General features: G+C 36.8%; 1 protein-coding gene and 1 long non-coding RNA gene across 2 annotated transcripts in view; both read left to right on the top strand.

The window, feature by feature from the left end:
• The window catches only part of KCND2 (potassium voltage-gated channel subfamily D member 2), a 526,794-nt gene that overhangs the window by 203,575 nt on the left and 298,226 nt on the right, over positions 1 to 24,993 (top strand). The window lies entirely within an intron of this gene.
• On the top strand, positions 2,637 to 5,552 carry LOC118497156. The gene is made up of 2 exons (XR_004899697.1): positions 2,637 to 5,013; positions 5,215 to 5,552. It is a non-coding gene; the product is annotated as an uncharacterized LOC118497156 (long non-coding RNA).

Consider the following 24,993-nt stretch of genomic DNA (forward strand, 5'->3'; position numbering starts at 1 on the left):
AAGAAACTTTTTTACTGACTTGTCCCCTAGAGCAAGGGACATAAAGGAAAGAATAAACAAATGGGACCTCATCAAAATTAAAAGCTTTTGCACAGCTAAGGAAAACAGTATCAAAATAAAAAGAGAACCAACTGTATGGGAAAACATATTTGCTAATGATACCTCAGACAAGGGTTTAATCTCCAAAATATATAAAGAACTTACGCGACTCCACTCTAAGAAGACAAGTAACCCAATTAAAAAATGGGCAAAGGACTTGAACAGACAATTCTCCAAGGAGGACATACAGAAAATCCAAAGACACATGAAGCGATGTTCAATATCGCTAGCCATCAGAGAGATGCAAATTAAAACCACAATGAGATACCACTTCACACCAGTCAGAATGGCCATCATAAACAAAGCAACAAATAACAAGTGTTGGAGAGGATGTGGAGAAACGGGGTCCCTAGTGCACTGTTGGTGGGACTGCAGACTGGTACAACCATTATGGAAAGCAGTTTGGAACTTCCTCAGAAAACTAAAAATGGATCTGCCTTTTGACCCAGCAATTCCATTGCTGGGACTCTATCCTAAGAACACTAAAACACCAATACAAAAGAACCTTTGCACCCCGATGTTCATAGCAGCACAATTTACAATAGCTAGGTGCTGGAAGCAACCTAGATGCCCATCAGTAAATGAATGGATCAAAAAACTATGGTACATTTACACAATGGAATTCTATACAGCAGAAAGAAAGAAGGAGCTCATACCCTTTGCAACAGCATGGATGGAGCTGGAAAGCATTATGCTAAGTGAAACAAGCCAGGCAGTGAAAGACAAATACCACATGATATCACCTTTAACAGGAATCTAAACAACAAAACAAAACAAAACACTAGCAAAATATAACCAAAGACACTGAAATAGGGGATAGTCTGACAGTGGCCAGAGGGGAGAGAAGAGGGAATTTCAGGGGGGAATGGGTAGGGATTACAGGAACAAATTTGGAGGACACATGGACAAAAACTAAGGGTGGGGGGTAATGGGGGGAAGGGGGGAGGGTTGGGTGGAGGGGCTGAAACGGGAGTAGGGGGCAGAAAACTGTACTTGAACAATGATTGAAATAAAAAAAAAAAAAAAAAAAAAAAAAAAAAAAAGAATTATGTTAATCTGGACCCCATATAGAAAAAGAAATTTTTAAGCTACCTTTATAATCTCAGCCCTCTTTAAGGAATTGTTGAAAACAAATACTATATTTTATATTCATATTCTAGGAAATGAAGAGTACCAGAAATAAAATACAGCTTAATCTTTGACTTTGAGATGCGGCTGTTTACAAAATTGAAACAGATGGCTAGTATTTTCAGATGAGGGATGATGAACAATTTTGAAAAATATGAGACTTTATTTCATTTTCCTCACCTAGATGGAAACCCAGGTTTTCTTTAAATATTTGTATATTTTTTAATTCACTTTGCTGAACAGAAATTATCTGAGGGAATGAATGCAGGTGATTAGATATTAACAAATTATTCTAAAAGGAGATTAGTTGATATAATATAGATAATTAGAACTTCTATATCTCATTTATTTTCATTAATATTCTACTTAGAGCTCCTTTGTATAGCCAGCTCTCTCTGTGAACCTCTAACACACTGAATTGTGCTTACCTGTGCCTCCTCCTGAAATGAGCCCATAAATATTTTCTGATTCTCGGGGTTTTAATGATCGTGGTGAGTTCTCACACATTCCTGGTTGCTATCTTTCCGAAACGGTTCTTCTCTGAAGAGACTTCTGATTATTCTATGCTTGCAAAATCAATCTCTTTAATATCAAAGGTTGAGGGTATTCTTTCTTTGTGTCTGTAGTTATCCTTCAGTTGAATGAGCATAGTCAGAACCTTCTTGCTGTTGATTCAGCTTCCAGTATGCATACTTAATGGCTACATGAAAATATAACGCAGTTAAGTCCTCTCTTGATGTGATATATAGGTTCTTGGAAACTGTGACTTTAAGAAAAATGTATAATGAAATCAAGTTTACCATTGGCTAATTAATATAAGCAGGGGTTAAGTTCCTAGGGCATGCAAGTCTTGTCCAGAAGGTATCCAGCCAGGTAATATGAAAAATGGAGACATTTACTGAAGAAGATACAAGATACAAAAAACATTGTACATAGAACAATGATGCCTCAGTCCCCTTTCAAGTAGGCACCTTGGGACTTCACATAGTTCAACCAATCCCAATTAGCTGGCTCATTGAATTTTCCTAAAGCTCATCAATAGTTTGAAATCTCTTTCTCTTTCAAAGGGGATTTTGGGTTTGGGAAAAGCCAGAAGTCCCAGGACTCCAAATCTGGCCTGTAGGGGGTGCTGAGTCACCCTAGTGATTTGATGTTTCCCTAAAAAAATTTGAGGTGACACATGAGCATGCAAGCTGTTATGACTAGGCTGCCAATCACCACTTGCCCATAATTGCGGCCTTCTGAATCATTCAAATAGTGTTCATAGAGGAATGTTCAAGCTTAACACAAAATTTGGTGCAGATTTGTTGCTCTACTGACTCAGGACTTTTGAATGCAATGCACACAGTACTTGCTCCACATTCAGTGGCGTCTACTTCCCCCACTGACTAGTACAGTGAAGGCATTATTGTTCATGCATGCACATTCCAGTCCACTCTCCTTGACTGCCAGTCTCCTTACATCGATGTTGGGCAAATCATTTTCGTTATATTAATAATGGTTGGATTTTTTCCAGACAGATCCCATATTTCTGGTCAAAACACATTAACAAACTTCTAAATAAAAACACAAAGCACAATTAATATTAAACATTTAAAAATAAATGTGATCTATACATGCATTTAACAAAAGTTACAAAACAAGGAACAGAATTCTTTTTCCAGACTGCTTATTCCAGGTCAGGGTCCTCTCTCAGCATCTCAGGACACAAGGTGGGCACCCACCCTGGGCATGATGCCCTTCCATTACAAGGCCACTCGCACCCACTCACACTTTGCTCAGACTGGGACACTGCTAGTTCACTTCACATGCACCTCCCTGGGGTATGGGAGGAAACCCAAATGCCTGGAGCAAACCCATGTAGTTGTGGGGAGAATGTGCATACTCCACACAGTTGCCCCAGCTGGGAATTAGTAATAAGGAATCAATGTTGAGAGAAACATTGTTTATCAAGGACCCCATGTGCTGTTGTACAAGAGCACCTAACATTACAACTAGTAATTTCAATGGAAGACAAAGTAAATCAAACTAATTGCTTGGCTTTGGGGGAAAATAAAACTGGTTAATGAGGGAATGGAAAATTTTATGCATATTTTGAAATGCAATAATGTTCTGTGCAACCAGAGGGACCTGCATTTGAATCTTGATTCTTTTCTTTTTAGTTGAGTGAAATTTTCCAAGTTATATAACTTCTTTCTTACATAGTCTGTTCTCCTATGTTAATAAAATACTCCCAAAAGTTGTTAGGAGAATTAAATTAGTGTGAAATTTGTGAGAGATATATGAGTACATGGTAGACATAGGACTTTAATATATATTTTCTTTGTTTGTTGAAGCAACAAGTGGGCACTGCCCTACTTATTTTATTCTTCAGGAAATTGCTCTTTGACTATGAGAGTCATTTATCCAGGTCAGAGATCACTTTTAGTACTGAAAACGAATGGCAGGGTGGGCTGACTTGTAAAAATGAATGAGTATCTAATAGGCAACCCAGATAAAATGGGCCAGAGAAAATTCTTCTTCATACAACATGTAATTAACCTGTAGAAGATTTTCCTACACCCAGTTAAACAAAAGCTAATTTCTGAGTGAGTTTAACAAATGGATAGATTTGAAACTAAAATTAATTAGGAAAAATATTGTGCTTCAGGGATAAGCTTATCAGAAAATAATGAATGTGCATGAGATTTATGGTTACAAATCTCTGCCTTGGGCCGTAAGTGTGTTCCGGTCATCTGGGACCTTATTGTGGAATTGTATAAACTACCAGCAAGTTGGCAGCCAGCTGACACCCAAGAAAAGTGTCTCATTCAGAATCAAGGGAGGCCCATCCAGAATCAAGAATAAAGCCCAGTTTTTAGAAAAAAGTACCAAAAACACTGACATATACTTTCTTCCTCTGAAAGACTGCATCACCACAGCTTTTTTGAAGTCTAAGGAGAAAGTTTAGAAGTTCCAGCATCAGGACCCACTAATTACAACCAACAAGAGAATCCCCCATGGACTGTGCTATATGGAAACCCCCACCCCCATTAACCATTAAAGAACTGGAGAAAGCTTCATGGTCTGAGATGTCAAGCTTGCAGTCCATGGGTCTGCGGCAGCCAGCACAGACACCATTTGTGCCCAGCGTGGTGACTGTTACCAACAGTGAATGTGAACGCCTTTGGTCAGGTGTGCTCTGCCTTTACCACAGTCCCCTCTGCAACCTGTTTTCTTAAGTTTGTGGGTTTGAGTTTGCCACTCGTACTGTAAAACAACCTTTCTTTAAGTGAGAAGGGAAATAATTAGAGACTTTTCAGAATTCCTTAAAATATAAGATGACATGTAAAAATAAGTGGGAACCTGTAAGTCTACAGAATAAAGAAAGAAAATAGCAAATCCTTTTCAAAGCAGCGTATCATTAAACTATTGAACATGATTTACCTCCCTGGACAGCAATTAATGGCTGGGTGTGTTTAACATAGCACACGTAAAACAATATCTATGAACACCCTTCAAAGGAATCACAGAAGAGCACTGGCAACAACACAAAATGACTTTGTGACTCTTCCAACAACACGGTCTACATAGCCCTCAGCATCCTTGGTACATAGCTGGCCAGTGTGGCCATGTGTCCATCACTTCCAGCTCTTGTTTTAAGGCAAACTCGAGAAGAAACAGTAAGCTTTTTGAATTTTTAGTTAGAAATAAAAATCAAAAGAAGCAGTACAAGGTAGATAACTGTTCTCAGAGTCATTAACTGGCCATGTTGCTTTAATTTGTTCTAGGAATGAAAAAGTGTACGTATGGCCCCGGCTGGCGTAGCTCAGTGGATTGAGCACAGACTGCGAACCAAAGCATCGCAGGTTCGATTCCCAGTCAGGGCACATGCCTGGGTTGCAGGCCATGGCCCCCAGCAACCGCACATTGATATTTCTCTCTGTCTCTCTTTCTCCCTCCCTCACTTATTTATTAAAAATAAATAAATAAAATATTTAAAAAAAGAAAAAGTGTACATACAGGCATGTGCATGAGTGTGTGTTTGTGTGTGACTAACTCTATCACGTCCAAGTATTTCTGGGTTGGCGGCTCTTAGTGATGAAGAACTGGAGCAGTGTTGAGTATAACAGACAACCTCAGGTGTGCAGCCCCAGCGGGGGAGCTCCTGTGCTTGCTTTTTACAGCTAATCAGGGTGAGGTATGCTGCTGAAATTGCATTTCTGACGCTTGCTTTTCCACTATCTCCCTTAAAGCAATGTTATTGTGACAGACCAAAGAGTGGGGTAGAAGAAATTCTGGCTTTGAAAGATTAGATAGGATTTTCCATCCTTTCTCAGATCTTACGCTCTCAGAAAAACTTTAAAGTTTCACTGGTTAATGAACTCCACAGGGGGAGTGTAGTTGTCCTTTAGAGAGAAAGAATATGAGTAAGATACTGTGGCGCCAACCTCCTTCCATGGAGAAACAGACATTGCCATCACCTCCCTTCTGTTCCTTCTCACTGCCTATAAAATCCTGACTGGTCACTCCACTGCCCATTTCCCCACTACCTTACCAATGAATGCCAAATTCATTTTATTGAATCATTAATGGTCCTTATTCTCCATACTTTCAAAGATTGATAATCTAATTCCTCAATTCCAAAATGTTCAAAGATTCCCCATTGCCTACTAATCAAGACACTTATCTGCATGGCATTTGATGTCCAGTGTGCTAATGGAGTCCACTTTTCCAACCTCATTTCTCACTGCTTCTTTTTATAAGCCCTATCCCCCAGGAGTGCTTTCGGCATTTTTTGAGGATGGTATTATGTTGTGTGACACTAATTACAGAATCATTAGCCTATTTGGCTCCAATGCAGTTGATGCCAGAAGCACTCTCAGTCACTGTGACAACTAAAAATTCCTCTATTCATTTCTAAACTCCAAATGGGAGTGCTTTACTCCTCTTGGAGGTCTGTTTGTGAACTTTGCTTGCTTTCCTGCCTCAATTCCTTCATTGTGCTGCTTTCTAAGCCTGGAAGTCCCTCCTTCCTGCCTTCATACTCTAAACATGGTACCTTAATCCCTAGTTCAAAACTATTTCTCCTTCTGTCTGAATTCTCAATGCAATACATATTCATGGAGTGTCTGCCACATGCCAGGCAGTATGTTACTTGCTTTATATGCATTATTTCCACTTAACATTGTGCTTCCTTGATCATCATAAATGACATTAAAACTCACTCCCTACCTCTATCATCTTCCTCCCATCAGTGAGCACATTAGAGGTGAAATCTAAGCTCTTGAATCTTATTAGACCTTCAGCATTCAGCTTATATCTTAGGTATGAAGCACCTCTTACTAATTTTCATAAAAGCAATAATTTGACATAATTATTGGCTAGACCTGGCATTTTTATATCTTATCTTCTGTACCTGACCAGTAGTTTTTCAAAGTCAAAGCATCTGATTTATCTTACTTCCTAAGAAGCCCAGCAGAGTGCACTGGGGTGGCCTCAAAAATATTTGCTGTTAAAAGAATCTGGATATTGAAAAAATGATTCATATGTTCCAATTTTTAGTGTTTATTTTAAAACTTAGAACAGTTCAAAGGAGTTGTGATCTAGAATATCAGAATATTAATCAGTAGTGGGGGAAGCTAGGTAAGAGCAGCTTAAAAATTAAAACTAAAGAAACTAATGAAGTTATCTGGCTTTTCAAAGAAATACATAAGGAAAATGCCATACTACAAAACCAACATGAAATGCCAGGAAAAGTTCAATAATATTGTGAGGATGTTAAGGGGTAACGATTCAGAGCATATTAAGAAGGGCAATTTCACAATTCCCATTACCATCAGTGAAACTCCTGTGGTATAATTCACACGTACCTTAGTAGAAGCAGGACCTCAACATGTTATTTTTCAAGGTGTGTGATTTTCTCCTCTAATTCAAAGCAATTTAATTTTCTGCCCACTTCACAAAGAAATGTCAAGCTGAATGACTAGAGCATTGATATTTCCTCACATGTTGTACTTACAGTAAAAAGTGATTCTGTTATCCTTGGTATCATCAAATAAATGCAAAAATTGCACTGTTCCTTAATTATTTAATATTTTCACCCTTGAAAATAAGAATTTGGATAGAAGTTATAGTCATACTTATATAACATCTTCGTAGAAATATAAAATTTAAAAATAAATATTTGTAAGCAAATAAGAAAAGCCATTACTAAAGAACAATATTATATTATTTGTGTTCCTCTAAAATGTCAAGATGAACTCTATATTGAAAATGATTCAATACTTGGATTCTCTTCTCATTTTAAATTTTACAAATCAAATACCATGGTTAAAAGGACAGTCTCTGGCACCAGACCATTCACTGATGGTCTGGCTTTACTGATTATGAGCTCTGTCATCTTAGGTGAGTTAGAGAACATTACTGGGCCTTATTAATTAATTGAAGGTGCTGTCATTCCTACTTCATTGTTGTGAAGTTAAAAAATTAATAAAAGTTTCTTTAAGAGTGCTTGACACATGATGAACATACAATGAATGTGTATTATCATTATTGTCATCTTAAAATATGGTAGATATTGTACTGGAGAATACATAAGAAAAACTGATTCTAGCCTTGGCTAGCGTAGCTCAGTGGATTGAGCATGGGCTGTGAACCAAAGCATCACAGGTTCGATTCCCAGTCAGGGCACAAGCCTGGGTTGCAGGCCACAGCCCCCAGCAACCGCACATTGATCCCTCTCTCTCTCTCTCTTTCTTCCTCCCTTCCCTCTCTAAAAATAAATAAATAAAATCTTTAAAAAAAAAAGAATGAGGGTACTGAAATATAAGGGATTAAAGATATTTTAAAAAAGGAAAAACTGGTTCTCACATTAAATTGACTATTATGTTCTTTCAAAATGTATTTCACATGATTATTCTATTTTATCATATATTAGGGAAAAGGGTACCAATGTAACACAAAAGTTTTATAATTATTTTAGAGAATTTGATTCATGAATACCAATAAATAACCGAGAATGTGACCTTTCTAGTTGCTTAAGTACAGGGCCCATTTCTTACTGGATCCTTCATCTTTTCCACCTAACACTTGGCACAGAGTCGGCACTCAGAAAATATTTGTTTATTCCATTAATCTTTCTCAGAAAAAAATTCTACTTCTACTTTTCTCCATGTAGTCAACATAACCACCTATCCTTACTCGTGGCCCAGGGCTTTTGATCTTTGTCTTCTATCTAAGGAATAGTTTCAGTTTCATCACCTCTTAATTTCTACATTGTGCTTCTAGCCCACCCTAATCTCTGCTTCCTCCAACTTCTTGCATCCACAGTCAGTGCAATAGAATTAAGCACTACATTGATTTAATGGCACGTTGAATTTGACTCTTCAACTAGATTATATGCATCTTAAGAGCAAAGATAACTTGATACTCTTCTTGTAGCATTGTACAGGTGATTCTCAATAAATAATTATTAATTGATAACTACAAATGCCCACACTAGGATTTCTTCTTATGTGCCAAGTTCATTTCTCTACTTGAATTTTTCTCTTTTGTTCCAATGGTGGGTGTATTACTGTAATGGTAAAGGCAGATCTGCAATACTGCATGTTTTATATCATGTAATATGTGTTTATATATATATAGATATATATATATAGATATATATATATAAATGGTCTTATACAGCCAGACATTAAATAAATATAATTCTAGTTTTTAGGTTTAGTTTTTAGTAGGTATTAGACTAGATTACCTACCACTTTGATTCATGAATGTTTACTTTTAACAAATGTTTTAAATTGCATTGGCAAATTTGGTGAAGAAATCTTTAAGAATGTGAATCTATTTAATTTACCTGACCTTTTTATATCATATAATAATTACTGTTAGGCACATGACAGTATACCTTAGTTTCATTCCCTTCCTTATATTTAAACTTAAACTCATATTAATAAGTCATTATGTGTCATAGGGACCTCCCCTGCCCATTCTCACTTAAACAAATGAACAATCGTGTATGAGAAAATATAAATCACCCCTCCTTTTTAAAACTTTGTCTTCATACAATATCATGTTTGTTTACATTGCCTTACTGGTGTTTCCCTAATCAGGTTGAAGATAAGAATACCTACCATTTAAGGATATTTTAGGTTCAATGTAAGAGAGGGTAATATGTTCCTAGTTTGTTTTTTATTGTTGTTTTAAAACATTGCTTCATTCAGAGGTAAATATTTTAATATTTGAAAAATGCATCTTAATTTAAAGTTAAAAGTCTAATTTTATTGTGATAAACTGGGATGCAAAGATTTAGATTTATTAACATTAATAGGAACAAATGCATAATTTCTGAAAAACTAAAGTAAGAAAATCATCCCTTGGGGAGAATTTCATTTGAAAGAAGCACAGAAAACAAACAGAAAAACTCCTTAGTTAAGCCTGCCACTCACCCTATAATTTACCCACATTGCCTATCTGCAATGTCAAAGTACATAACACTACAGCTTGCTGAGCCCACTTCAAATCTGAATCTGTAAGTGCCAGTTTCAGCCTTCTGTAGATAAAACCAGTGGGCGAAACTCAAAGATATAGGTATGTTACTGCAACCACTCTTTGTAATATGAAATTTTGAAAAAAATTGGTAGGGCATTTTATAATGTGGGGCATTGTATAATGTCCTCTGAGGATTCTATTACATGTGTTATTTAAGTACCTGTGATAGACTGAAGTGAAGAGAATAGTCATTCTCTACTTAAGTGCATAATAGAGATTCAATAAATGATTTGAATTGCATGGCTGGTGAGGGTGGGATGTGACAGTGGGATGTAGGAGGTGGAGAAGATGTAGCACAGGGGTAGAGATGGAAAGGTAAATACAACAGCAGAAAGGACTAGGGCCTCTTGGACAATGGAGAAAAGCCCTTTGTGGATTTGTGTGGGAAGGGCACTAACCAGCTACGCATGTACACAAAATGGAACTCTGTATTCAGCTGCAGGACACATCTTGAAGTCCATGCCACAGGATCTGATTGAGAAATATTAGGAAAAGAAATGAAGTAAGATTTGGCTCAAGGTAACTATAACAACACCTAAAGTGGTAGGCCAGGGATCTTGTTTGAGATATACCACATTTCCTTCATCACATATTTTCATAAAAAGAAATGAGACTTCTGACCCAAGAGACAGAATGATATTAAAGTGAAAGTTTCTGATACCTCTCCCAGGCAGCCTTCCCTGAAGAGGAAGTGGGATGGCTTACTACCTATTGGTGAGATTGAGGAACCTGACATCCATGAGTGTTCTTTAAAGTAGAGAGTGGTCCTCTATAATTCTCACTCTTCTTCCCTCCTCCTCTCACTCCTATTTCCCTTCTGTCTCTTGCTTCTTCCTCAAGCAAAACATTGCTGCTCCCCTTTGCTTCCAGTCTGTCTGTGGCTCAAGCAGAACTTTTCCATTCCAATGGCCCATTTAGGTTTGAGGTAGAAAGCCTGAGTTTTCCATTGTTGCATGTAATAATAACAAAGCCATATCAAGATGGTTATGTGGTCCACTGTGTTTGCTGACAATTGGTTGGGATCTACAGCAGAAAAATGGTCAACAGCTTGGCTCACTTTAATGTCCAATAAATCATTAAATCCTAAGGAGCATTAGGTCTCAAGAAAAAATATATTTAGAACAGTGGGGAATTTGAATTATAGACATTTTTGTTATACAGTTCTGTGTCAAAGTGAGAAATCAGTGAATTTTAGTAGCTTATTGACATGTTCCTTATAAAATTAAAAAAATAAAAATAACAATTGGTATCACTGAACAATTATTATTATATGATATTATTATAGGCCAGGTGCTATACTATATATTATTTATTCCAAACACCTTCAAACTGCAGATTGACACACTCCTATTACTGAAGAATGACAAGTTTTGCCAAGTGAGTGGCATAAGAAAGTTTGTACACAATAGCTAAACTCATGGCTGCAGTGGTGGCTCCTCCCCTTTCATGCCCACTTCACCAGATTTAGCTAGTCAGTCTCAACACAGTCACTACCAATCAATCTGAGTTGACCCAAGAGAGGTGAAGTCTTTTATTCACCCTGGTTCTATTATAAGCTCAGAGAGGTCTAAAGTATTGTTTTATTGATTTTCTATGTTTAGATATCACTTGAAATTTTTAAAATTTCAGTAGTTTAGAAGAATTTTCCAACTAGCAAGTCACAGGCTAAGCCTACAACTAAGAAGTCAAGAAAGTAGTCTTTAGTACTCTTCCTGTTTTATGAATTGTTTGGATGGTATTTATATATGTGGTTATTGTAACTACAATGGGAATCAATAAAAGACTTTTTATTGAAAAAATATTTTTTAATTTGATCATTGTCTCCCTATTTAAGATCTTAGTTTATTAACTAGGAAAGATAGAAAAATATGCTGAACAGATTAATATAGTCTGTTAAACTACATAACATTTTCAATTGAGGGGCTTTTGACCACAGTGACTTAGAGGACACACCTTGGTGTCAGTATCTCTGGGGTCAAATTCTGGCTCTATTTGCCTGTGCAAGTTATTCAACATCTCTACTCTTTGATTTCATTTGTAAAGCAGAGAGAACAGTACTCATTGCATGGGCTTAATGCAAAGATTGAGGGGGATAAGGTATCTGAAGGCACTTAGTACGAGACCTACACATATATAGGCAATTATTTTTATCTATTATCACGTATTAATACTCAAAGACAGAGGTGATTGAGTGGAGAGTCTTTGAACCATGCCCCTCACAGAGGAGATTGGCAGGCCCCTCAGTACCTTCCCATTCAACTCCATTTTGTCTAATTTATGTGCATGGCTTTGACTATAAAATTTCATTTGAATGAAGAGTAATATGATGCTTTCTGTTTTTAAATGACTGGTCTAATGAAAAGACATTCTTCCGTAAATGACTAGATGTGTAACCTAGCTTCTCTGAAACCTGTTTCTATAAAACAATGGCATTAATTTGAATGATCTATAATAACCTGTACAATTTTCAAAATCTATTCTTTCATTGGTATTGATTACTTAGCATTGATGTAGCACTTCAAACTTTAATTCATTTGTGATTATCTTTGGGTTTTTATAATATTAATATTTTTCTATCAATTTAGTACCTAGAGAAATTCAACTATTTATTTCTGTTATTCCTAGCTTGCTTTCTCTCTGGGAATATCACAATAAGTAAATGCAATTTCACTTCTATGTAGTTGATTACTGCATTAGCTACAAATTTGAAATCATACTCATATTATTAACATGTGTAAAGTAACACAGGAAGAATAGATTAAGTCTAGCGTTTTATCTTTTAGAATGTGTTATTGAAAACTATATAAAACTTTATCAATGAGAGAAGATGCTGAAACATTTGATCTCATTAAAATTTCATTTAAAAAATTTGTGCTCTTGCGCCCTGGCTGGCGTAGCTCAGTGGATTGAGCACAGGCTGCTAACCAGGCATCGCAGGTTTGATTCCCAGTCAGGGCACATGCCTGGGTTGCAGGCCATAACCCCCGGCAACCACACATTGATGTCTCTCTCTCTCTCTCTCTCCCTCTTCCCACTCTAAAAATAAATAAATAAAATCTTTTAAAAAAGATTCGTGCTTTTGTTTATGTGCAATTCATATGGAAAGAACCCATACCATTTATCAGGTTCTTAAATTGTCAGTGACCCCCAAATCGGAAATTGTTCCCATTACTTCATATCTGCTTTCTGTCAAATCCCAGCTGACCTGTGTTCTTTTTCTTTGTATGTTCCTTGAAATTTTACAGTGACAAATAGGAAGACAGAAGTACAGATCCCAAGCCCCTAACCTACTATTCTGTCTCAGGCTAATATATATATACATTTTTTAAAGTTGGATATAATGATCATTCTCTCATTAAGTGATTATTTAAATTGAGCACTACATTGGTGAGTGTTCTTTATTCCAAGTAACAAAGCCAAGTAAGTATAGCTTATTGAAGCAAAAATGGAGGTTGTAAAAGGATATTAGGTAATTGACAGAATAGTTGAGAAGTTTGGAGAACCAAGTATAGGCCTAAGCAGCCAAGAGTTATACCCTGTATCACATCTCAAAACCAATGTGATAAAGAAAGGGCAGCTAAGAGAAGGAGACATTAAATGGTCCTACATTTGTGTACTAACTCTGCAGGCTGTGTTTTTTGTGGAGTTCTCTGCATGGAGGGCCCCAGCTCATAAGTCTGGGCCCAAGCCACCAAGGATGTTGGGGAAGCAAATATTTAACATTTGTACCTTCTGTACATCAGGCAGCCTTTGATACCAACCAAGACTCATTAAATGAGACAGACCCCACAACCTGCAATTGGATTCGGTTGCTAGATGGAAAAAGTGAATAAAAGTCTTTATGATTCTATACCCACCATAACCTCACACTGAGTACGTCAGATCCTGTAGCAGCCCTGAGAAAATGAAAATGAATAATTCACATCTCTTATTTTCAAGAGGAGCAGACTGTAGTTAGGGTGATGGCTGAATGGGAAATTTGAGTCTAATATAGTAGTAAGTATGGGAACACAAAACAAGAACCCTAGACAGGGGGGATGAAAATATATACCAGAATTATTTAAAGCTGTCCAGTTACTAAAATGAAAATTTCACATAGAAAATCCTTGGATTTTCATTTTTACCTCTTTTCTTTCATACATTATGTCTCTGCCAGTGAATCCTGTTGACTCTTCCTTTAGTTTGCATCCAAAAAAGTATTTTTATTATCAGTAGTAGTATTTCCTAACTCCTGCTGCTTTGTAAAACAAAGCAGACAATATGAACCAATTAAAATGGAAATCAGAGCACGTCCCCAAAAAGTTCCAGTGGCTCTCAATCTCTGCCAGGAAAAAAACCCAAATTCTTAGAGGAAACTAAGAAGCCCCAGGGCCTGTCACCTTCACCACCCCTGTTCTGGTCACTTCCTCCCTCACTCCCTGTACCCTAATCACCTTTGTATTCTGGCTGTTCTCCCAGCACAGGAAGTGTGTTCCTGACTAGAGAGCTTCATCGTTGTTCTCTGTTTCCTCTGCCTGGAATGCTCTTCCCTATATTATTTGCATACTGTGTTTGTTCACCTGCTTTAGACTTTATTCACTTATATCCTGCTATCGAGCCATTCGCAGAACAGCCTATTTAAAACTCAGTTTAAATCTCAGCCAACCTTACCTCTAGCATGGCACTCCACATCCCACCTCCTTGCTTTACATTTTTCCATAGCCGTTATCACAGGCTAGTGTTTTATATCATTTGTTTATTTATCTCATGTATTGTTTGTGTCCCTCCTTCCCTAGGATGTAAGCTCCAAATGAGCAAGAATTTTTGTCTCTCTGGTTAGCACTTTATCTGCAATGCCCCAAACATAGTAAAAAACCCAAACAAATTTTTATCAAATAAATGATTGGGTAAAAACCCCAACTGAAGGGTAAAAACACATAGAGATTTCCTTTTCTCCTTTATTTTTTCTCCTGTACATCAGAATTTATTTTCTTAGTAATTTATTTGAACCTCATGTTTTCATTTTCACTTCTGTGAACACATAGTCCAGGAACTCTCCTCCCTCAAATAAATGCCAGCCTAAAGACACTTCTCCTGTTCTTCAAATAAAGGGAAAAGAATGAGGAAATAGCATAATTAATAAATTGAGACTGCATCTCCTCCTTGTTCTTTTCTTTAAAAAAATGCTTTTTTAAAGATTTTATTTATTTATTTTTAGAGAGGGAAGGGAAGGAGATAGAGAGAGAGAGAGCAAAACATCAATGTGTGGTTGCTGGGGGTCATGGCCTGCAACCCAGGCATGTACCCTGACTGGGAATCGAACCTGCGACACTTTGGTTTGCAGCCCGCACTCAATCCACTGAGCTACACCAGCCAGGGATTTTTTTTTTTCTCCTTGTTTTTTTTCAATGCCTCTTCCTTTTTACTTCTCTCTACTAGTGATTCACATCATAGAATTTATCTAGGTAGAAACATAAAGGCTCCCAATTAGAAGGGAATGTTTCCCTTGTTCAAACTTGAGAAGAAGGAAGAGGGAAACTCTTTTCCTGAGAGTTTCCTAGGCCACCAACTTCTGCCATAGCTCAGAATATTATTTTTTGAGTAGACTTAGGAGCTCCCCTTATTGAAGTTTATTAAATGACTAATATAGACCAGGCACTCTTTAGTAGCTTTCAAGGCTATAATATAAGGTAATTGAATTCAAACAACATATTAGAACTCTACATTATTATCCAATATTACTGTTTAGAAAACCGAAGGTGGGAAAAATGGGCCAGGTGCCCAAAGTTAGCTGTCTAGTAAGGACCTTACATCCAAATTCATGTCAGCCTGACTCCAAAAATGGCTCCTTTTATACTTGTCTTCATCCTGATTGCAAGTATCTCTTCAAGCATCATGTTCCTTTTCTCATCATTCCAGGTTTGTACTTAGCTCCCAAAGTCATCATTAAGTTACTAAAAACTTACGAGAATTTGTTTCATCACCCAGGCCTCTTTATTATTTTAACATTTGAAATTAAAATATAGAATATAAATCATAAAACCATTTTCCATTTTGAACACCTGTAGGGAGGTAAGTTACAAAATAACTCAAAACAGATTGTGGGAGTATCAGGACATTTGTTAGATACAGATGTTGATTGTATTTTATAAGCTAAAGAGAAATTAGAGGCAATCACCCTAATTTCAAGTTTTTGCTTACTCCTGACCACTTTCTTTCAACCAACAAAGAGGAGGACATAGAAATCAAAAAGTTTTCAGACTCAACACTCTTCAAATTCAGCCAAGATGCATAATCATTTTTCTTATAAACTGCTAGAAAAAAATACCTGTCCAGATAGTTTAGACAGCCCCTTCTTTTCTCTTTTTATAAGTATATTTTATTGATTATGCTACTACAGTTGTCTCAATTTTTCCCCTTTGCCCCACTCTGACCAGTAACCCCCTTCCTTCCAGCATCTCCCTTTAGTTCATGTCTATGGGTCATACATTTAAGTTCTTTGGCTTCTACATTTCCTATACTATTCTTAACCTCCCCTTGTTTAATTTGTACCTAAGAGTTATGCATCTTATTCACTGTACCTTTTCCCCCATCCCCTTTCCCCCTCCCTTCTAATAACCCTCCATGTGATTTCCATTTCTGTGATTCTATTCCTACTCCAGTTGTTTGCTTAGTTTTTTGTTTTCATTGTTTTAGATTCAGTTGTTCATAGTTGCAAGTTTGTTGTCATTTTAATGTTCATAGTTTTGATCTTTTTTTTAGACAAGTTTCTAACATTTCATATAATAAGGGCTTGGTGATGATGAATTCCTTTAGCTTTACCTTGTCTGGGAAGCACTTTGTCTGCCCTTCCATTTTAAATGATAGCTTTGCTGGATAGTTATCTTGGTTGTAGATCCTTGGCTTTCATCGCTTTGAATATTCTTGCAAGTCCCTTCTTGCCTGCAAAGGCCCTTTTTTTTCTGTTTTGATATATTACTTGGAAAAATGGGAAAATATGTCCCTTGTTTCTACTTTACATTTTATTGCTAAACCTAATGTGTAACTTTTATTGGGCTGTCACCAGCACTTCTATGCTCCTGAGATAAGGAGGTGCCCAAAGGCATCCTTGGTTGTGGTTATGGTGTCATTAGCATCTTCTGTCCCAAGCACCCTAGCTTCAAGAACTTTCTATTGTGGCCCCAAGCACCTACAATTATTTGTACCTATTGACAGGATAGCAGCTAATTAGCCTATGTGGCTTGTCAGCTGCCACAGAGGTCACTCTGTTTCTGTACTATTTGTGGAAAATGTCCACAAGAGCAGGCACATTTAACTAGCATTCGAGAGCAAATAATAATTACATTTTTTTTCAGATTAAAAGAAAAGCATTTCCCCCATCACTGCTATGTCTTCAAGCGGCTGTATACAACTGATATTTTAGACATTTTGCCTCTCTCTCCTACTTCATTTTTAAGACTCACACATTCTTAGATCAATCCAACTGTTCAAACCTATCATACTTGGCTCAATCAGTATTTTAGTTTCCTTTTGATTCATGTTATGATTTTCACAATGTGTATGGTTCTAGATATTTGAGGGAGTTGCTAAATATTTGAGCTGCTAGTTGAAATTATATGATTGACAGAGACTTCTACTAACTGTCAAAAGTTTTCTAAGAGGTACAGGATGATTTTTTAAGGAAGACTAAATATGCATGTAGTTTAATGGAAATTTTGTTGTTTTTTCAATAAAGAATGCTATTTTTGTGTTTAAAAATAAAAGATTTCTGGCCTTATTGAATTGTGCTTTTGTTACTTGTCTAAAATCATAATAGTTCCACTCCTGTTCTTGTAGTTTTTCATTACAAATCAGTGGAAATGCTTGGTTAATTCAACATATTTCATAGTATACTCAAGAAAGTTGGATCTTTACATGCATTCCTCTTTAAAAAATAATCAAAAAGACAATTATTTTTATTAACCTGAATAGAGAATAAGTAACTTAGGATATAAAAAATGTGAAACATAAAATTATAAAGTTTTTCCAAAATGCTATGAGCTATATTAGAAGATGTTAACAGATTTTTAGTATTGATTACTCTTTCTACAAATAATTTCATTAATGTTCTTTCTTAGCACAGTTCAAAATGTACCATCTAAATAAGTTCCCAGAAAAAAGAAGGTATTTTGCTTGTTTGTTTTTGCACTGATTTTAAGGCCTTCCATGCTTCTATGAATATTTAAAATTTAGTATCTGAATCGAAATCTTACTCTTTTTTTCCTGAGATCTCACTTTTTTTAACTCTTATACATACTGTATAATTTGTGTATAAGTTATTAAGCATGGCTCTGGTAAACACATCTTTCCTTCCTATTTGTTTTTATTATTCTTGTTTATTCTATTACAGTTGTCCCAGTTTTTCCCCCATTGCCCTCCTTTGCTCAGCTTCCCTCCTTCTCCCACAGTCATGCCCCACACACCATTGTCTCTGTCCATGGGTCATTTGTACATGTTCTTTGACTAGTCCCTTTTTCTTTCCACCGTCCCCTCCCCCTCCCTCCCCTCAGGCAGCTGTCAGTCTGTTCCATGTTTCCATGTCTTTGGTTATGTTTTGCCTGTTACTTTATTTTCATTAGATTCCTCTCATAAGTGAGATCATATGGTATTTGTCTTTCAACAACTGGCTTATTTTACTTAGCATAATAGCCTCCAGTTATAACCGTGCCATCACAAAAGGTAGGAATTCTTTCTCTCTGCTGCATAGTATTCCATTGTGTAAATGTATCATGATTTTTTAATCTATTCATCTGCTGATGAGCACTTACACTGTTTCCAATACTTGGCTATTGTAAATAATGCTGTTATGAACATAAAGGTGCATATGTTTTTTGAGTTAGTAGTCCGGGCTTCTTAGGATATATTCCCAAAAATAGAATTGCTGGGACAAAAGTCAGCCCCATTTTTAATGTCTGAGGAAATTCCATACTGTTTTTCCTGGCTGCACCATTCTGCATTTCCACCAACAGTGCATTAGAGTTCCCTTTTCTCCACATCCTTAACAGCACTTGTTGTTTGTTGATTCATTTATAATGGCCATTCTGACAGGTGTGAGGTGATATCTCATTGTGGTTTTAATTTTGATCTCTCTGATGGCTCATGACGTTGAGCATTTTTTCCATATGTCTGTGGGCCATCTGAATGTCTTCCTTGGAGAAGTGTCTATTCAGGTCCTTTGCCCATTTTTTAATTGCATTGAATTGAAATATTACAAACAAGTCTATTAAATCTGAGAAAATTAATAATAAGAGTATCACCTTTTCAAAAGAAGAAAATCCAACACAAACCTAGCTTTTCTAATGTTTTGTGTAAAATTAAAATTCCAAGTTTCATTCAACTTTATCTGGTTGAGAATAAATTTGAGGATAACCGAGTGTTTTAAAGAGTATAGACAGTGAACATCATGACTGTAATGAGTCTCTGACCAGGAAGAAAGATCACTATTTCTAATAATGCTCTTTTAAGAGAATAATATATCCCCCTGAAATGCATTAGGAAATATACCATTATAGAAAATAGAATAGTATACACTCTCTGCTCTGAGCTTTCTCTCTCTCTCTCTCTCTCTCTCTCTCTTTCTTTTTTTTTTTTTTTTTGGCTGAAATAATCATCTACCTTATTATTTTACCCTATATTAAGGGATGATATTTCCTCTTTTATCATATAATGTGCAACTTTTTACTATGAAAAAGAAATAAAACAAGAATATAAATACTAAAAAGGTACAAGAGATGAAAAATAAACTTTTCAAGTAAGAACCATAAGACAAAATTGATTTTGGCATTTTCAATGGAGTTTACAATTATTGAATATAAAAACAAAAACCTAAGAACACTAGTCATTTTAGAAACTAGCTGGTTGTTGCCTTGTTTTAATCCTGTTTTGCATTACCTACCTACCCATACTTACTTTCTTACCGTCTTCAAGTCAAGCTAAGATAGGCAAAGCTGCTACTAGTAGCAGATTACAAAATCTCAAGGCTTATGAAAACATAAATTATTGTTCTCGTGTAAAGTCTTGTGAAGACTGGTGAAGGTAGTATACAACTTACCAATTTGTTCTGGTATCCACTTCTTTAATGTAATCTTTCTCCCATACAAGCTGACATAATTAAATCACAACTTAATTTTAAACTTTGGCACATATATCCATCAAGAAAAAGCAATTATGTCTTTTCAATTTTAATAATGTAATCTGGAAGAACATAATTAAATATCTCAAAGTAAATGGAACTGATACTATTCTTAACTTCAAGTGCTTTCTTTAAAGTTATTTTAAGAAGTTTTATTCTTAACATTTGTATTCTATAAAGTCAGATACATAGATGTATAAATGAGCATTAAGCTTTTATTTTTATTTTACAAAGTATTTTGTATTGCAAACTATTACAAGTTATACATTGCATTAAGCAGAATTCTTCAATATACACATATTTAGGTCACTCTATCTGGTTCTTTAGCATTTCTATATGACCTAGTTTAAATGATAGACACATTCTTTAAAGTGACTGGTCTGTATAGTTAAAACAAAATCAGTTAGTTGTCAGCTTTCTCTCTTTACTTCTCAGTTGAAAAATATAAAATGAATTTACTAGCATCCATGGCATTTGATTTTCAGAAAGAAACAAAATAGGCATCTTTGATTGCCACATCTTTTACCACTTATATCAGAATAGAAGGTGCCATTACTGATTATATTTATCATGGGGGAAAAAACCGCTGGCATGGGCTGCACTTTTTATCTCACAAGTGAAATCTTTGGATACAGAAAGCAATGCCAGTCTATTCTTGAAGGATAACAATTGAGGCTTATGTTTCAGAGTAGAACTCTGCTGTTTTGTAGAGTTCCTTCCACTCTACAAAACTCTGACCGAATTCATCAGATAATGTACACATTTCTCAGTTCTTTCTCTTGCTGTTGAGTCTTTTTCTTTCAAGAAGATTGTGTGTCAGACTACTCCATAGCATAGCACAGAACCATTTCGTTTTCTCCTCATTGTCAATTGGGCTATACTGCTATATTAAATTGGGTTGTTAGGGTCCTGCCTTTGGCTCAAACCATTCTTACAAGGTAGTTGGATAGTTTGATTTGACTAGTCAAGGTTAAAAAAATGTTCATTTCCAGAGAGCCAGACCAATAGTATGACTAATTTTTTGTCACATGAAATTTTTATTCCTTAGTTATATGAATAGTGCATAATGCTTACCATTAGGAGTCAATGCTATTGGTTGTAGGAGCAGATACATGTAGAAATCATAATATCTATTTGGAGTATAGTCTAGAAAAAAGAGTGATTCATTTGCTGAGGTGAAGAGACTCTCTTTTGCCATATAAGATGTAGACATCTTTGAAGGACTATTACTAGGCCTCCTGCTATATGGTAAAAGTATGACAATATGATGAGAATGATAAAAGCTAGGTATGTGAGATTGAGGGCAGAGAATTACACCTGGTAGACATTTTGATTGAAACTATGTCAACCATTTATTATCCACAGTTCTGTAGACTGAGTAACTGACTGATTCTGTGCTCTGGGCTAAAAACAAGATGTAAGCTGAGAATGCCATAGGATCACAAAAAATGAGCACAGAGGAAGGACATCTGATTCAGCTCTAGTCAATCGGGTGTATCAGGAGACATTTCCATGAAGAAAGTTCAATTGAATTTTAAAGAATAGGTATATTTGCCAGGTAAGTGGATGTTGGCAAAGAGTGAACCACAACAACAGCAACAGCAGCAACAACAAAGACCCAGGACTTTCGAGAGAAAGAAAGTGGCCAGTGCCAAAGCAGGAGTAAGTTTTTGTAATGATACATCATCTCAGTTTGTACATTTTCAGTATGGGGTGTTTGAAAAAATGAACTGGGGGTGTCTGGCAGTTAGTTAGACCCAACTTTCTGAGATTTGGGGATAGAACTGGCTAAAATAAGATGTGGATATCAGCCCTTGATGGTGTGGCTAAATAGGTTGGAGCATCATCTCATAACCAAAAGGTTTCAGGGTCAGGTTTCTTGATTCAAGGTCAGGGCACATACCTAGGTTGTGAGTTTTATCTCCAGTCTAGGCACATATGATCCATGGTCTGGGTGTGTGTAATCCTCCATATGGCATATCCAGGAGGCAACCAACTGGTGCTTCCCTTTTGCATCATTGTTTCTCTCTTTCCCTTCCTCTCTCCCTTCCTCTCTCTCTAAAAGCATGGGAGCATAATTTGTGTGTTGCTAATATTTATTTATTTTCTAATATAGTTTATTGATTATGCTCTTACAGTTGCCCCATTTTCCCCCTTTTATCCCCCTCCACCCTGCACCCCATCTCCTACCCATATTCCCAACCCCTCAGTTCATGTCCATGGGTGATACATATAAAGTCTTTGGCTTCTACATTTCCTATACTATTCTTAACCTCCCTGTGTATTTTGTACCTACAATTCATGCTTCCCTGTACCTTTTCCCCTATTCTCCCTGCTGATAATCCTCCATGTGATCTCCCTGTCTGTGGTTCTGTTCCTGTTGTAGTTGTTGCTTAGTTTGTTTTGTTTTGTTTTTTAGATTCAATTGTTTATAGTTGTAAGTTTGTTGTCATCATTTTACTGTTCATATTTTTTATCTTTTTCTTAAATAACTCCCTTTAACATTTCATATAATAAGGGCTTGGTGATAATGAACTCCTTTAGCTTGACCTTATCTGGGAAGCGCTTTATCTTCCCTTCTATTCTAAATGATAGCTTTGCTGGATTGGATGTAGGTCCTTGTCTTTCATGACTTGGAATACTTCTTTCCAACCCCTTCTTGCCTGTAAGGTCTCTTCTGAGAAATCAGCTGATAGTCTTATGGGAACTCCTCTGTAGGTAACTATCTCCTTTTCTCTTGCTGCTTCTAAGATTCTCTCCTAATCTTTAACCTTGGCTAGTGTAATTATGAGGTGCCTTGCTGTATGTATCCTTGGGTCCAAATTTTTGGTGACTCTCTGAGCTTCCTGGACTTCCTGGAAGTCTATTTCCTTTGCCAGATTGGGGAAGTTCTCCTTCATTATGTTTTCAAATAAGTTTTCAATTTCTTGCTCTTCCTCTTCTCCTTCTGGCACACCTATGATTCAGATGTTGGAACATTTACAGTTTCCCCGCTGGTTCATAAGCCTCTCCTTATTTTTTTGAATTTTGTTTCTTCATTCTGTTCTGGTTGAATGTTCATGTCTTCCTTCTGGTCCAAACCATTGATACAAGCCCCAGTTTCCTTCCCATCACTGTTGTTTCCTTGTGCATTTTCCTTTATTTCACTTTTAATAGCCTTCATTTTTTCCTCTATTTTGCAACCATACTCAACCATTTCTGTGAGGATCCTGATTACCAGCATTTTGAACTCTGTATCTGATAGGTTGGCTATCTCTTCATTGCTTAGTTGTATTTTTTCTGGAGCTTTAATCTCTTCTTTCATTTTTGGCCATTTTTTGTCTTGGTGCACCTGTTATGTAGTAAGAGGCAGGGTGGTAAGTTTTCACCAGGGCAGGACAACCCACACCACTGAGTTGTGGAGCTGTATGTGGGGGAGGGGTCCGAGAGGGAGCCATGCTGCTTTCTCAGCTCTGGGCTGCTTTTAGTCACTTCCCCCATTACCCACAAGCAAATTGGGCCATTCTGGTGCTGATTCCCAAGTGAGTGGATTTATGCATGTTCGGGGGCATTGTGGGTCTCTCCCATGAACTCTCCCGTGAGGCTGGGAGTTTTTCCCGCTGCAGCAATCCCCACAGGTTTTTTCAGTCAAAGATTTTGAGACTTTATTTCTGGTGCTGGAATCTTGGGTTGTGCAGTCTGTCTCACTCCCCAGCTGTTCCTCCCAGTTTATCCACACACAAATGTGGGACCACCCACTCCACCAGTTGCTTGCCCCTGTCCTCCAACCACCACCTTGCCATGAGTCCTCTCTGCCCAGCTGCCCATCTCCACCATCCTACTGATAGGACGAATGTTTCTTCTTTAATTCCTTTGTTGTTGGATTTCCATACAATGCAATTTCTGCAGAAGTTCTGGGTGGGTTTTTTTGTTTGTTTTTAAATTTGTTGTTGTCCTTCTTTTGGTTGTGCAAGGAGACACAGTGTACTTGTCTATGCCTGCATCTTGGCCAGAAGTCATATGTGTTGCTAATATTTAAAGTCATGAGTTTGAAAGAGTTATCCCAAAGGAGAGCAGAAAGGATATAGGAATCAAAATGAGCTTTCTGTAGTAAAAGGCTAATGAGAAGAAAACAGATTAGAATATATGGGTGGAGATTACTCTTTTAAAAAGCTTGGCTTAGAGGAAAATAAGTGCTATAACATTAAAAAAAATGATGTGTCCTCTAGAATGGGGTTTCTCAATGGCCAACAGTGGCACTATTGACATTCGGGGCTAGATAATTCTTTACTATGGGGAGCTGCCCAATTCAATAGAGGAATTTTGCAGGCAGCCAGCCCTGCACTCTACCTACTGGATTCCAGCAGCACATACCCCTACAACCCTCTGAAAGCTGTGACAACAAAAATGTCTCCAAACATTGCCAAATGCCTTCTGCGGGCAAAATCATCCCCAGCTGAGAACTACTGGTCTAGAGGTGTTCATTTTAATTAAGCAATCACTAAAGGTAAGTCCAATGAAAGTGTATATAACTGAATATTAAGAGATCCAATGGGGGAAAGAGAAGCACTTTGTTGACAGCATCACTGAGAATAGAAATATTTGAAGACCGAAGAAAATAAACCTAAGAAAAGATGGAGAGTGATAATGTTCACAGTTTTGAGGAAAATTAAGAGAGGCTCCCAGAAAAGGGCATCATAGCCTATGTTATTCTTAATATTGGAGGGCCACAACATGAAGCCAATTTTCTCTGTCCCTACCTGAAAACAATCCTCCTGTTTGTGTCCTAGGTTCTAGGCATTCTCACCTTCTCAAGATCATTGCCCCGGCAAAGCTCCATTTAATTTCTCTCTATAGGGAATTGTCCTTCTGCATGTATTATTCCTGAAGTCTGTGAAAACAATGCTTGAGCCCAGGGACACCAAGGGTATATATATAAGTTTCCTGTTGGTGCTGTAACAAATTACCCTACACTTAGTGCTTAAAACAACACAATTTTACTTTCTGACAGTTTTGGAGGCCAAGATTCTAAAATGAGACTTAAGGGGCTAAAATCAAGATGCCTGGCCATGCTGCATTTCTTCTGGAAGCTCTAGGGGAAAATT

This window comes from Phyllostomus discolor, chromosome 10 (genome assembly GCF_004126475.2).
Source record: "Phyllostomus discolor isolate MPI-MPIP mPhyDis1 chromosome 10, mPhyDis1.pri.v3, whole genome shotgun sequence".
In the NCBI taxonomy this organism is placed as follows: Eukaryota; Metazoa; Chordata; class Mammalia; order Chiroptera; family Phyllostomidae; genus Phyllostomus; species Phyllostomus discolor.